Raw genomic sequence first — 14,181 nt, 5'->3', positions numbered from 1 at the left:
ATTGAATAGAAAACAAAGAAATAAAAATATATCTCATGTGTATGGATAGAAAGAACAATATTGTTAAATTGCCTATATTACCCCCAAAGTCTACAAATTTAATGCAATTCCTATCAAAATACTAATGGCAGTTTACAGTTCACACAAAGTTAGAACCAACAACCCTAAAATGTGTATGGAGAGATAAAATACCATGAACGATAAAAGTAACTTCAAAAAAAGAAAAGCAAAGCTGGAATCATCATATTTTGACTTCAAGTTATGTTACAAAGCAGTAAAGATAAAGAAATTTTAGTATTGGCAGAAAAATAGACAATTAGAAAACACTGAAATAAAACCACAAGTATATGGTCAATTATCTTCAACAAAGTGTGAAAGAATGTCATCATGTGACTGTTTTTGTTGAACAGGATAGTGCAGGGCACACAGACAGTCTCCTCCTGGGCAGGTTAGTTGGTCTGCACTTTGCCAAGCCATTTAAAACTTGGAGTTTCAAATCCCAGCCACCAACCAGACGTAAAATACAGGAGATCTGTGGCTCTGGGCATGCCTAGGAAGCTGGAGAGAAGTTAAGGGCAGGGAAATGACAAATCCTGGGAGAGAGGAGATTGTTTTGATTTCTAAGAGGGACTCCTGAAGAGTGGTGGCCAAGGGTTACCCTCCCTAGGGATAAGAGGCTGGCATGAGGACATTATTTTTCTCCTCCACCACTCTACACACCCCAATCCCCACCTCAGTCTACCAGCGGAGAAGAATTGCAGAGAGAAACAGAGTGTCTTCACCGGAGGCTAGAGTCCCTTTTATTAACACTGCCCCCCATGCCAGGTAGGGGAATATTTACAAGGGCAAGTCAGATTGTGAGACAGCCAGGTCTCTCCCTCAGAAGACAAACACAGGTTCCCCTAACGTACCAACTCTATTGATTAAAGAGTGCACGAAAACCAAAGCTTTTAGTGGAAACTGGAGCAGGCTTTCTTATTTATTGTATCTTTTTAAATTAAAAAAAATAAACTTCATTTAATTTTTAAAGCTTTTAATAATTTATTTGAGAGATAAAGAGAGCCAGAGGAAAGCACAAGTGGGGGCTGGCAGGGAGATGTATTCCACTGAGCAGAGAACCCAAAATGGACTTCCATCCTAGGACCATGGGACAATGAGTTGAGCCAGAAACAGAGCAACACAGGCACCCCTACTCTCTTCTTTATTTTTTTCACTTTTTATTTATTTATTTTAATTTATTTCATCGTAACAGTATTCATTGTTTTTGCACCACACCCAGTGCTCCATGCAATCTGTGCCCTCTATAATATCCACCACCTGGTTCCCCCAACCTCCCAACCCCCTCCCATTTAAACCCCTCAGATTGTTTTGTAGAGTTCAGAGTCTCTCATGGTTCACCTCCCCTTCCAATTTCTCTCAACTCTCTTCTCCTCTCTAACTCCTCATGTCCTCCATGCTATTTGTTATGCTCCACAAATAAGTGAAACCATATGATAATTGACTCTCTCTGCTTGAATTATTTCACTCAGCATAACCTCTTCCAGTCCCATCCATGTTGCTACAAAAGTTGGGTATTCATCATTTCTGATGGAGACATAATACTCCATAGTGTATATGGACCACATCTTCCTTACCCATTCGTCCGTTGAAGGGCATCTTGGTTCTTTCCACAGTTTGGCGATCGTGGCCATTGCTGCTATAAACATTGGGGTACAGATGGCCCTTCTTTTCACGACATCTGCATCTTTGGGGTAAATACCAATGGCAGGGTCATAGGGAAGCTCTATTTTTAATTTCTTCAGGAATCTCCACACTGTTCTCAAAAGTGGATGCACCAACTTGTATTCTCACCAACAGTGTAAGAGGTCTTTGTGTTCTCCACATCCACTCCAAAATAGGGGATGTTTTTCCAGGGGATGTTTCCTGACTTGCTAATATTGGTCATACTAACTGGCATAAGGTGGTATCTCACTGCAGTTTTAATTTGAATCTTCCCGATGGCTAGTGATGATGAGCATTTTTCCGTGTGTCTGATAGCCATTTGTATGTCTTCATTGGAGAAGTGTCTGTTCATATATTCTGCCCATTTTTTGGTATGCTTCTCTGTTTTGTATGTGTTGAGTTTTGGAAGTTCTTTATAGATCCTGTATATCAACCTTTTGTCTGTACTGTCATTTGCAAATATCTTCTCCCATTCCATGGGTTGCCTCTTTGTTTTGTTGACTGTTTTCTTTGCTGTGCAGAAGCTTTTGATTTTGATGAAGTCCCAACAGTTTATTTTCACTATTGTTTCCTTTGCCTTTGGAGACATATCTTGAAAGAAGTTGCTGTGGCTGATATAGAAGAGGTCACTTCCTATGTTCTCTTCTAGGATTCTGATGGATACGTGTCTCACGTTGAGGTATTCTATCCATTTTGAGTTTATCTTTGTGTATGGTGTAAGAGAATGGTCAAGTTTCATTCTTCTACATAGAGCTGTCCAGTTTTCCCAGCACCATTTATTGAAGAGACATTGTTTTTCCACTGTATATTTTTTCCTCTTTTGATGACGGTTATTTGCCCATAGAGTTGAGGGTCCATATCTGATCTCTCTACTCTCTTCCACTGGTCTATGTGTCTGTTTTTATGCCAGTACCATGCTGTCGTAGTGATCACAGCTTTGTAGTCAAGCTTGAAAACAGATAACGTGATGCTTCCAGTGTTCTTTTTGTTTTTTAACATTTCCTTAGCGATTCGGGGTCTCTTCTGATTCCATACAAATTTTTGAATTATTTACTCCAGTTCATTGAAAAATACAGGTGGAATTTTTATCGGAATGGTATTAAAAGTATAGATTGCTCTAGGCAGTATAGACATTTAAACAATGTTTATTCTTCTGATCCAAGAGCATGGAATGATCTTCCATCTTTTTGTGTCTTCCGCAATTTCTTTCATGAGTGTTCTGCAGTTCATCGAGTACAGGTCTCTTACCTCTTTGGTTAGGTTTATTCCCAGGTATCTTATGGTTGTTGGTACTAGAGTATATGGAATTGATTCCCTAATTTCCCTTTCTGTATTTTCATTGTTAGTGTGTCAAAAAGTCACTGATTTCTGTACATCGACTATGTATCCTGCCACGTTACTGAATTGCTGTATGATTTCTGTTTGGGGGTGGAGTCTTTTGGGTTTTCCATATAAAATATCACATCATATGTGAAGAGAGAGAGTTTAACTTCTTCTTTCCCAATTTGGACACTTTTTAATTCTCTTTGCTGTCTGATGGCTTTTGCTAGGACTTCTAATACTATGTTGAACAAGAGTGGTGAGAGTGGACATCTTTATAGTGTTTTTGATCTCAATGGGAGGGCTGCAAGCTTTTTCCCATTGAGGATGATATTTGCTGTGGGTCTTTCATAGATAGATTTGATGAAGGTAAGGAATGTTCCCTCTGTCCCTATACTTTGAAGTGTTTTAATCAGTAATGGATGCTGGATTTTGTCAAATGCTTTTTCTGCATCAATTGAGAGGACCATGTGCTTCTTCTCTCTCTCTGATTAATTTGTTCTATCTACATTGATTGATTTGAAAATGTTGAACCATACTTGTAGCCCAGGAATGAATCCCACCTGGTCATGGTGGATAATATTTTTAATGTGCTGTTGGATCCTGTTGGCTAGGATCTCATTGAGAATCTTAGCATCAGTAATATTGGTCTGAAATTCTCCTTCTTGGTAGGGTCTTTGCCTGGTTTGGGGATCAGTGTAATTCTGGCTTCATAGAAAGAGTCTGGAAGTTTTCCTTCTGCTTCAAATTTTGAAACAGCTTCAGGAGAATAGGTGTTATTTCTTCTTTGAAAGTTTGGTAGAATTCCCCAGGGACTCCCTCAGGTCCTTGACTCTTGTTTTTTGGGAGTGCTTCAGTGTCGTTACTAGATATTGGTCTATTCATGCTGTCAATTTCTTCCTGGCTCAATTTTGGAATTTATAGTTTTCCAGGATTGCATCCATTTCACCTAGGTTGCTGAGCTTATTGGCATAGAACTGTTGATAATAACTTCTGATGATTGTTTCTACTTACTTGGTGTTCATTGTGATCTCTCCCTTTTCACTCATAATTTTATGAATTTGGGCTTACTCTCTTTTCTTTTGGACTAGTGTGGCCAATGGTTTATCGATCTTATTGATTCTTTCAAAAAACCAGCTTCTAGTTTTATTGATACGTTGTACTGTATCTCCGGTTTCTACCTCATCGATCACAGCTCTAATCTTGATTATTTCCCTTCTTATGTGCATAGTTGATTTGATTTGTTGTTGATTCTTCAGTTCTTTGAGGAATGAAGACAGCCGGGGTGTTCTGGATTTTTCAATTTTTTTGAGGGTGGCTTGCATGGCTGTCTATTTTCCCCTTAGTGCCGTATTTGCTGTGTCCCATAGGTTGATCCAGGCTTTCTTAAGCAAGGTGGTCTTTAGCTTCCAGGTGTTTGAGTTCTTTCAGAATATTTCCTTGTATTGAGCTCCAGTTTCAAGGCATTGTGATCCGAGAATATGCAGGGAATATTCTCAGTTTTTCGGTATCAGTTGAGTCCTGATTCGTGACCCAGTATGTGGTATATTCTTGAGAAGGTTCCATGTGCACTTGAGAAGGATGAGTATTCTGTTGTTTTAGGGTGGAATGTTCTGTATATATCTATGAGGTCCATCTGGAACAATGTGTCATTCAATGCTCTCATTTCTATATTGATTTTCTGCTTCGATGATCTATTTCTGAGAGAGGCGTGTTAAGATCTCCTACTATTTATGTATCCATATCAGTATGTCTTTTTATCTTTATTAACATTTTTCTTATGTAATTGGCTGCTCCCATATTGGGGGCATAGATATTTACAATTGTTAGATCATCTTGGTGGATAGTCCCTTTAACAATGATGTAGTGTCCTTCTGGATCTCTGATTACAGTCTTTAGTTTAAAATCTAATTTATCTGATATGAGAATTGTGACCCTGGCCTTCTTTTGTGGCCCACTGGCGTGAAACATGCTTCTCCATTACTTCACTTTCAGTCTGGGTGTACCTTTAGGCTCAAAGTGGGTCTCTTTTAGACAACATATAGATGGGTCCAATCTTCAACCCTGTGTCATTTTATGGGTGCATTTAGGCCATCACATTGAGAGTGATTATTGATAGATACGTTTTTATTGACATTGTGTACCTTTGAAGTTTTTCTTTCTGTAGATTGTCTCTATATTTTTGTCTGATGCTATTCTGAGGATTTTTCCTTTTTATATTATCCCCCCTTATATTTCCTGTAGTGTCAGCTTGGTGGTTGCATAGTCTTTAAATCCTTGTTAGTCTTGGAAACTCTTTACCTCTCCATCCATTTTGAATGTCAGTCTTTCTGGATAAAGTATTCTTGTCTGCATGTTTTTCTCATTCAGTGCCCTGAATATATCTTGTCAGCCCTTTCTGGCTACATGTTCTTCTCATTTAGTGCCCTGAATATGTCTTACCAGCCCTTTCTGGCTTGCCAGGTCTCTGTGGACAGGTCTGACTTTATTCAGATGGGCTTTCCTTTGTAAGTAAGGAGTCTCTTTGTCCTAGTAACTTTCAAGAGATTATATCTACAATTATGATTTCTCAATTTGACTATGAGGTGCCTTGATAATTTTTGGAATCTATGAACTTGGATGAAGATCGTCGGCTTCTAGTACATGAACACTGGTTCCATTCACGAGATTAGGAAAATTTTCATGAATAACTTGTTCCACTATGTCTTCTAGACTTCTTTCTTTCTCCTCTCCTTCAGGAATTCCAATAATTCTGATGTTGGAACGTTTCATGGCATCATTTATTTCCCTGATTTTTTTAGTGGCTTCTAAGCTGTTTGTACCAGGCTTCCTCCTGATTCTTTCTCTCTATCTGTTTGTCCCCTAGATCACTAAATCTATATTCTGTCTCAGTTACCCTAGGTTTGAGAGAATTTAGATTAGATTGGAACTCATTGAGAGCATTGTGAACCTCATCCCCACTAGCTTTCAGTTCTGCCATAACACGGTGAACATCGTCCCTTGTGGCTTTCAGTTCTGCCCTAATCAATTCCATTTGGTCATTCATGGCTTTCTCTAACCTAGCTATTGCCTGGATTGTTGTTAGCCCGAATTCTCTTTCCGACATATTGTGTATGTTGGTAGCCGTTAGCTCTGTTGCAGAAGGTCCATCCTCTGTATTTTTCTTCTGTTGGGCATTTATCCTCCTAGTCATTTTGGTGAGAGATGACTGAATGGATCTAGGAGGATGTATCAACTGTGGTGCAGGCAAGGTGCACCCTGGAACGTTTTTGAGCAATCAGGGTTCCCCACCCAAATGAGAGAAAAAAGAAAAGAAAAAGGAAAAGATAGAAGAGAGAAAGAGAGAGACAGGGAAAAAATGGATGATAAAAGAGAAGGTTCATCCCATATGGGCCCCAAAGTAAGATTTATGAAGTATACAAACAAAAAAGGACAAACAAAAAGACTGACAAAAGTTTATGACAGTGAAAAAAAAAAAAAAAAAAAATATATATATATATATATATATATATATATATATGCAAATAAAGGAAGAACATCGTCAAAAAGAACCCCAAGTATAAGATTTATGTACTGTCAGGACAAACACAAAATACAGAAACACTGTTGGAAGAAAAAGATGGGATAGTGGTTATAAATTCTCAGTGTGGGCGAGGAAGTTTGTTTTGATTCTTCCTGGATGTATCTTGATATCTTGTTAAAGGACTCAACATTCCTATAATAAAGGAGGATAAAAAATTGATTTACCTATAGGGGCAGTATTGATTGGGGAAAGGGGATTACATTGAAGTTTAACTCTATATGAATATTAGAAAATAAAAATATAAAAAATAAAGTAGACTAAACTAAATTAAAATTTAGAAAGAAAATATTAAAACTAAAAATGCAAAAGAAAAACAGGTGTATGCATCAAAAAGTTCAGGTTAGAAGGTTATTAAGGAATTTGATGTACTGGACAGCTCACTGTGATATTAAATATCTTAAAATATTATCTATATAAAAGCATTGAACCAGAATAGTGGGAACAAGTTAAAAATAAAAGTCTTATGAAGTAGTGGTGGTTGTTCACTTGTAGTCTTTTTTTTTTTCTTTTTTTTTTTTCTTTCCTGGTGGGTTTTCTGTGAGAGGGGCCAGCCACGTGGGTTTTCAATCAATGATGTTCCCTGAGTTAAGTCCTCCCGCTACCCTCAAGGGGGTGGGCTCTGAGAACACCATTTTTTTTCAGGGTTTTGTTTTCTGGAGGTATTTATGTTTGTTTCCTTTTTTTTTTTTCCTTTTTTTTTTTCTCTCGCCTTGACCACTTTTGATGGTTTTTGTAGGTTTATAGGAAAGTAAGCTGCATCCTGACCTCCCTTTTAGATAGAAGCCTCAGTCTGGTCTCTTGTGGGTGTTGCAGATTCCATATAAATTCCTCCTTGGCCGCTGGCAGAGCAGTTTCCAAGTCGCAGTTCCTTGGGGCTGCAGGATCTTCCGCTTGAACCAAAGACCATGGAAATGGCTGCTGTCTGGGCAGCTCCAGACTGTCAGAGAGGTTCCAAGCAGCAATCACACACAGATTTTCCCACTGGCCCGGGCTGGGAGTGCCTGGTTTTTCTGGGTCTAAGAGTGCCAGGCTTTGTGCTCCTTTCTCAGGGGAGGCTGTGGGTTGTGCATGCGTCTCAGGCTCTGAGAACAGGGTGCTAGTTTGAGAGCACCAGGCTGGGCCTTCGCGCACCTCTCTAAGGGGAGGCGGAGGGGTGCTAGCCTCTGAGGCTCTGTAGCACAGCTCTGCATTCTGCCATCTGGCATGGCTCCCAGCCCCTCACAGGAGCTGGACCTCACGCATTCTCCAGCGCGCTGGTGGGTCAGGGACCAAGAACTGGTTTCTCTGCCACACTCTCTCTGGCTCAGCACCAGGAGATGCTCTCCTGTGTCTGGGGACTTAAGCCCCTGTCCCTAGCCATCCCAATTCCCACAATTTCCCCCCCGGTGATGCTTTGCTCTTTTGGTGTGCTTTCAACCAGTCTCCAAGTTAATGCTGGTCCCCAGATGCAGGGAACTCTCATATTAGTGGTATTACTTACCAATCGGTCACCTCTGGTGGCTCCCTCCCCCTTTTGTTTATCTTCCGATATCAGTCCGACATTCCCACTCTGCTTTACCTGCCCACTGGCATCTTCTGTCCCTGTAGAGATCCAGATGTGTATAATTCTGATCGCAGGCTGATTTCATGGGTGATCAGAGTTCTTTGGTAGGTAATCAGCTCACTTTATAGTACAGGTTGAAAAGGTGCCTCCTCCTACTTCCTCTCCATCTTGTCATTTCCGTATTTCATTTTTGAGAAATTCCATACAATTTTTATTGTAGCTGTACTAGTTACTATCCCAACAGTGTACAAAAGATCTTTTTTCCTCATCCACATCAACACTTGCTTACTCTTTTGATCTAATGCACAGTATTTTGAGTATAGTTAACAGCACTGTTTTCAACTTGAAAATTATGTAACTAGTTTTTTTATAGTCCTACCATGCAAAAACATAGTAACTAAATTATGAGATGAAGGTACTAGCTAAATCTATGTTAGTAATCATATCACAATATATAAGTACTAAGTCAGCATGTTATAGACCTTAAACATGTACAATGCTATTTGTAATTATGTCTCAATACATTAGAAAAAAAAAGAAAACATAGTTATATTTATCAGAGGATGAGGAAATCCTGTGTGTGGGTTTGTATATTGTAAACAAATTAATATATGGATGTTCATACCAAAAAAAAAAATAAACTAAACAGCACACTACTTTGACAAAGTAAATAATAATACTAAGTTGTGTGTACCCATACTGTAAGATATTTTCACAATAGAAAAAGGAAATAATAATAAAACTTTCCATTTAAAATAATACTTTCAAACAAAAATTGTCAACCTTATAATTAAAAACACAGTGTACAATAAAAATCAATATTCCTGTGAGAGAGAAAAGAAGGAAGTATTAGCACAGTAAGTCAAAAATTATTCTGTCTTATAACGTAGACCAAATATAACACTGAGAATACATTTAAAGGAATTCTGTGTAGTTGTATTCAGTCTGAAATTTAAGCCAAGTGTTCTTGTATATTATAGATACCTATGAGATTCATTTTTGTCATAGTGACTCAAGCTTTCTTTGCTATTTTTCCTATATTTATGTCTTCTCGTTTTCAAGTGTATTTACCTCATTTAATGTTTGTTATTTTATTTTAGGGTGTGGTTTTCTTTAACTTTATACAATCATTTTATACATAAGTTTAAATTTATTTTATAAATAACATGATCATGCATATATTACATTTTTAGAATTAGATTATTTCATGCCCAACATTATCATTCAATATTTAGAATTTTATCCAAATCACCAGCTATTCCTATTGTAACTGACTCATTTAGTTCCTAATTTGGAGCAATGGCCTTTGAATTGGTTTGATTAATTCCATACACATCTCTCCTAATTTTTGCCTAGATTGTCCTCAGATCTATTTCATATGATTCCTTTAGAAAAAAAAAACTGTCACAGCTTCTTATTTACATATTCTATGGCTTTCCTTCTAGACTGACTGACATTCGTATCCTTGTATACATAGGACTCCTAGTGAAACCCTAGAAAGTGTATACCCTCTATTATGTTACCTATTAAAAATCTATAGTATTTATGTCTATAATTTTGAATACACTTAATTTTTATATAAAGAGAGAAATTATTTTATATACAGTATATCTGATTCTGATATATAATATACATTGACATCATTATAACCAAGTTATCTAATCAATTTCTTCTGTGGATAAAATTTATAAATGGTATTTTTAACAATGCTCAATGTTGTCTTAAAAAAATACACATCTCTAGTACTATGTGACAAATATGAGGCTAGGAAAATTAAAATTAACTTTGAGCACACTGGCAACTCCTCAGAGCATACAATGCCTATCCTTTACTGTTTTTTAGGACATAAACTTGTTTCTCAACTCTTAAGCAAGTAAGGGTCTGGAATTACCAACCAGATTTGTTGTCAGATATACAGATAAAGTGAAAGCATTATAGATTTTCAAAGCATTTTTGTCTTAAATGGAACATAATAAAAAACCATCAACAAAGATTTTGTTGATCCAGACCTGCTGGCCTTCTCTGTGGCAGTTAAGGTATGCCAACAGGAAACCTATTTCCAAGATACCTTCAGAGTCAGCTAGTACAGCACTTTATCAGGATGTGGGAGATCCCCCTCACCAGTATGTGTCTGCTACCTTGGAGAAGGGATTATCCCAGGGAGAGGATGGATGAGTGAGCGGATAGTATTTCCCTATGCTAAGACACTCCACTGACATTCGAATCCAACTAGCCATATAAATATACATCCTATGGAGAAGCACCAATGATAAAATGTGTATCTGTTAAATTTACAACAAGATGTAAAAATCAAATAATTTAAAATTATGTGCATTTATATTTAAAGAATTTTATTTGTGATTATCAAATAAATTGTACAAAGCAAACATTTGATAGACATTAGTAGATATCATATTCACCGATATTACAAACATTTATATATTTGGTGTCATTTTTCACTAAAAGTATTTCCAAGTCACCTTCATGTCCCTGTTTCTCAGGCTGTAAATGACGGGATTCAGGCTGGGAGGTAACAGAGAATATAACACAGACATAAAGAGGTTCATTGATGTTGGGGATTTTGAGGTTGAGCCTAAATATGCAATATATCCAGAAGAGAGGAACAAGATCTCCACAGTTAGATGCGGCATGCAGGTAGAGAAGGTTTTAAACCTGCCTTCTGAAGATGGAATTCTTAGGACAGTGGACACAATATAACCATAGGAAGCAACCATGAAAGTAAAACATACAAAAGCAAAATAACAACTAACAATAATAAACACATATTCCAGAGTTTGGTCCCCAAAACAAGCAAGTGTAAGCAGTGATGGAATGTTACAGAAAAATTGATGCACTATGTTTGGCCCACAGAAATGGACAGAAAATGTGCCTGCAACATGAATGGATCCATAGATACAACCACTGAACCAAGATGCTGTCACCATCTGCACACAGGCACCTTTATTCATGATGGCCTCATAGTGCAGAGTACAGCAGATGACAGCATAGCTGTCATAGGACATCACCAGAAGGAGGGCAAACTCTGTTCCAGCAAAGACAAGAACAAGGAAAACCTGTGAGGCACATCCCACAAAGGAGATGGAATGGTTGTTGGTCAGAGTGTTCATGACAGATTTGGGGGACAGTGACAGAGATGTAACAGATATCAATCAATGACAAATTTTTCAGGAAGAAGTACATGGGTTTTTGTAGATGCTGGTCAATGGTGATGAGGGTGATAATGAGGAGGTTTCCCATCAGGGCCATCACGTACCAGGGAGAAGAATACAGCATAAGGTCTCTGTAGCACCTGATCATCAGGCAATCCCATGAGCAAGAAATTTGTTATTAGGGTCACATTCATTAATTTCTCAGACATGATGATTTTTTTTTTGAAACATAAGAACAATTTTCTCGCATCTTCCGGATATTTCTCTTTTTGCTGGTTCTATTTTTCACTGATTGTGAAGTTATTCCTGGGGTAAGGCATATCTTGCAAACTATTACTTCTTCAATACATGTAGAAAAATATTTTAAGATACTCATTAAAACAGTTTAGAATATTTTTTCAGGTGATAACCTAAAATTTATACAAAAATAGAGAGATATTATTTCACATATCCATAAACAAGAGATTTATTTTTTTTTTTTACTTTGTGCTAATAGATTGAAAAGTAGCGAAGGAATATGGAATAAACTGTAGTAATTTGTTTACTCATCCTTAGAAAATTACTTTAGTTCAATGTGAACTGTTATCTTCATGTATTTCAAGACTCAGTATGGATAACTAAGAGATTATTTCTCCCTTTAATTATCTCTAACCTTTTATAGCAGAGGTAACTGGAGAGGGGAAAGATGGGTAGAACTAAAAATTATCTTTGTATTTTCTGTCTGTGACAATAATAAAGACTAAGATAATAATTTGCATCTTCAATGTAATCAAGGTTAAATTAAAGTCACTAATGTTTATTCAAAGGTTTTAAGAAGATACTATGTGGGCTTTATTTTAAAAGTCAATAAAAAATCCTAGAAATAACTACATATTATTATGATTTATGTATTTTGCTTCAATAAGATCACATGCCTCCTATGTAATTAATAAACAAAATTAAAATATAGTGATGCTTTATTTTCCTGAAGGAAAATGGCAGGCAAAATTGTGAAATAACTTTACCTAGTTAGACATAGCAAGGGAGAGGGAATAAACTGGGGAGTATAAACTGGGGAGTTTATAGTAGGTGCATAGGGTTTTGGAAGAAATTCACTTACCTAATAAGAATCAAGTTTCCCTGATTATATAAGTCAATTATTTAAACATCATGGACCTTTAAGATAAAAATGAGCTCAATAAAGGACACTTTCTCACATAGGAAGAAAAGTTGAAAAGTTGGATCTATTGCCCAGCAGGATGAAAAGTCCTATTTAATCATTGCTGTTGCTCTGGTTTTCAGTGTATTGCTGAATGGTAATCTTTTCTCCAAATGGCAAGTACAGGATGAAAGGGCATTTATATGGGTCTTGCATTATTGTGCATGTTTAAAATTGACTAATTAGAATGAGAGCTAATTAACTGCATTAACCATGAGTTCTGATGCTATCTTATGTCATCATAGATGTCATGAAGTCAGAAGTGCAAAGGATTAAATCCACTTTGAGATTATTTTTTTACCAGTAGGTCTAACTGCCATGAGACCTTCCAATAAATAAGAATACTGCTAATAGATTTTGTGATACTTAACCTTGTTATGTAATGTGGAAACTTTAATTTCCTTTCTCCTCCACTCTTCTTTACTTTCCCTAGGTGGAAAAGTGATTTTTTTTAACATTTTGCATTTACCCATGCATTTATTTTTTTTTGTATTTTCCTGAGTATTTGTAATATACAAGTGTAAAAAGAATATACCTCAACATAAATGAGCTCTATGTTTTTTTTTCTAACTACTTAATTTTTTTTATATTTTCCAAAAGCACATACAATACTGTTACAATTTAAGAATGATTAATTGTGGGGGTACCTGGTAGCTCAGTGGGTTAAAGCCTCTGCCTTTGGCTTAGGTCATAATCTCGGGGTCATGGGATCAAGCCCCACATCAGGCTCTCTGCTTAGCAGAGAGCCTGCTTCCCCCCAACCCCCGCCTTCCTCTCTGTCTTCTTGTGATCTCTGTCTGTCAAATAAATGAATAAAATCTTTTTAAAAATAACGATTAGTTGTGTAACTAAACTTACAATTCCTTATAGAAATCAAAATGTTTATCAATTCAAAATTAGCCCATATATGTATAGTAGTAAATAAATAAAGTGTCATTTTCCAACTTACCTCTTGTCTAGTATACACAATTTATTTTTATTTATTTTTATTATTTTAATTTTTTTAAATTATTTTTCCAATGTTCCAAGATTCATTGTTTAGGCACAACAGCCAGTGCTCCATGAAATATGCACCCTTCTTAATAGTTATCACCAGGCTCACCTAAACCACCATTCTCCTCCTCTCTAAAACCCTCAGTTTGTTTCTCAGAGTCCACAGTCTTTCATGCATCTTCTCCCCTTCCAACTTCCCCCAACTCATTTTTCCTTTACTTCTTCTAATGTCCTCCATGTTATTTCTTATTCTCTACTAATAAGTGAAACCATATGATAATTCCCTTTCTCTGCTTGACTTATTTCACTCAGAATAATCTCCTTCAGTCCCGTCCATGTTGATACAAAAGTTGGGTATTCATCCTTTCTGATGGAGGCTTAATATTCCATTGTATAAATGGACCACATCTTCTTTATCCATTCGTCTGTTGAAGGGCAAATTTTCTCCTTCCACAGTTTGACTATTGTGGCCATTGCTGCTATGAACATTGGTGTACATATGGCCCTTCTTTTCATTACATCTGTATCTTTGGGTATATACCCAGTAGAGAAATTATCACATCATAGAGTAGTTTTATTTTTAATTTTTTTGAGGAATATCCACACTGTTTTCCAAAGTCGTTGTACCAACTGGCATTTCCATCAACAGCGT

General features: G+C 36.8%; 1 pseudogene; it reads right to left on the bottom strand.

Moving 5' to 3' along the window:
* Positions 1 to 10,627: 10,627 nt before the first annotated feature.
* On the bottom strand, positions 10,628 to 11,547 carry LOC116585804 (annotated as a pseudogene).
* Positions 11,548 to 14,181: the final 2,634 nt, after the last annotated feature.

Source organism: Mustela erminea, chromosome 3 (assembly GCF_009829155.1).
Source record: "Mustela erminea isolate mMusErm1 chromosome 3, mMusErm1.Pri, whole genome shotgun sequence".
In the NCBI taxonomy this organism is placed as follows: Eukaryota; Metazoa; Chordata; class Mammalia; order Carnivora; family Mustelidae; genus Mustela; species Mustela erminea.
The sequence above is the reverse complement of the archived record's forward strand: the minus strand, read 5'-3'. Positions and strand labels throughout refer to the sequence as shown.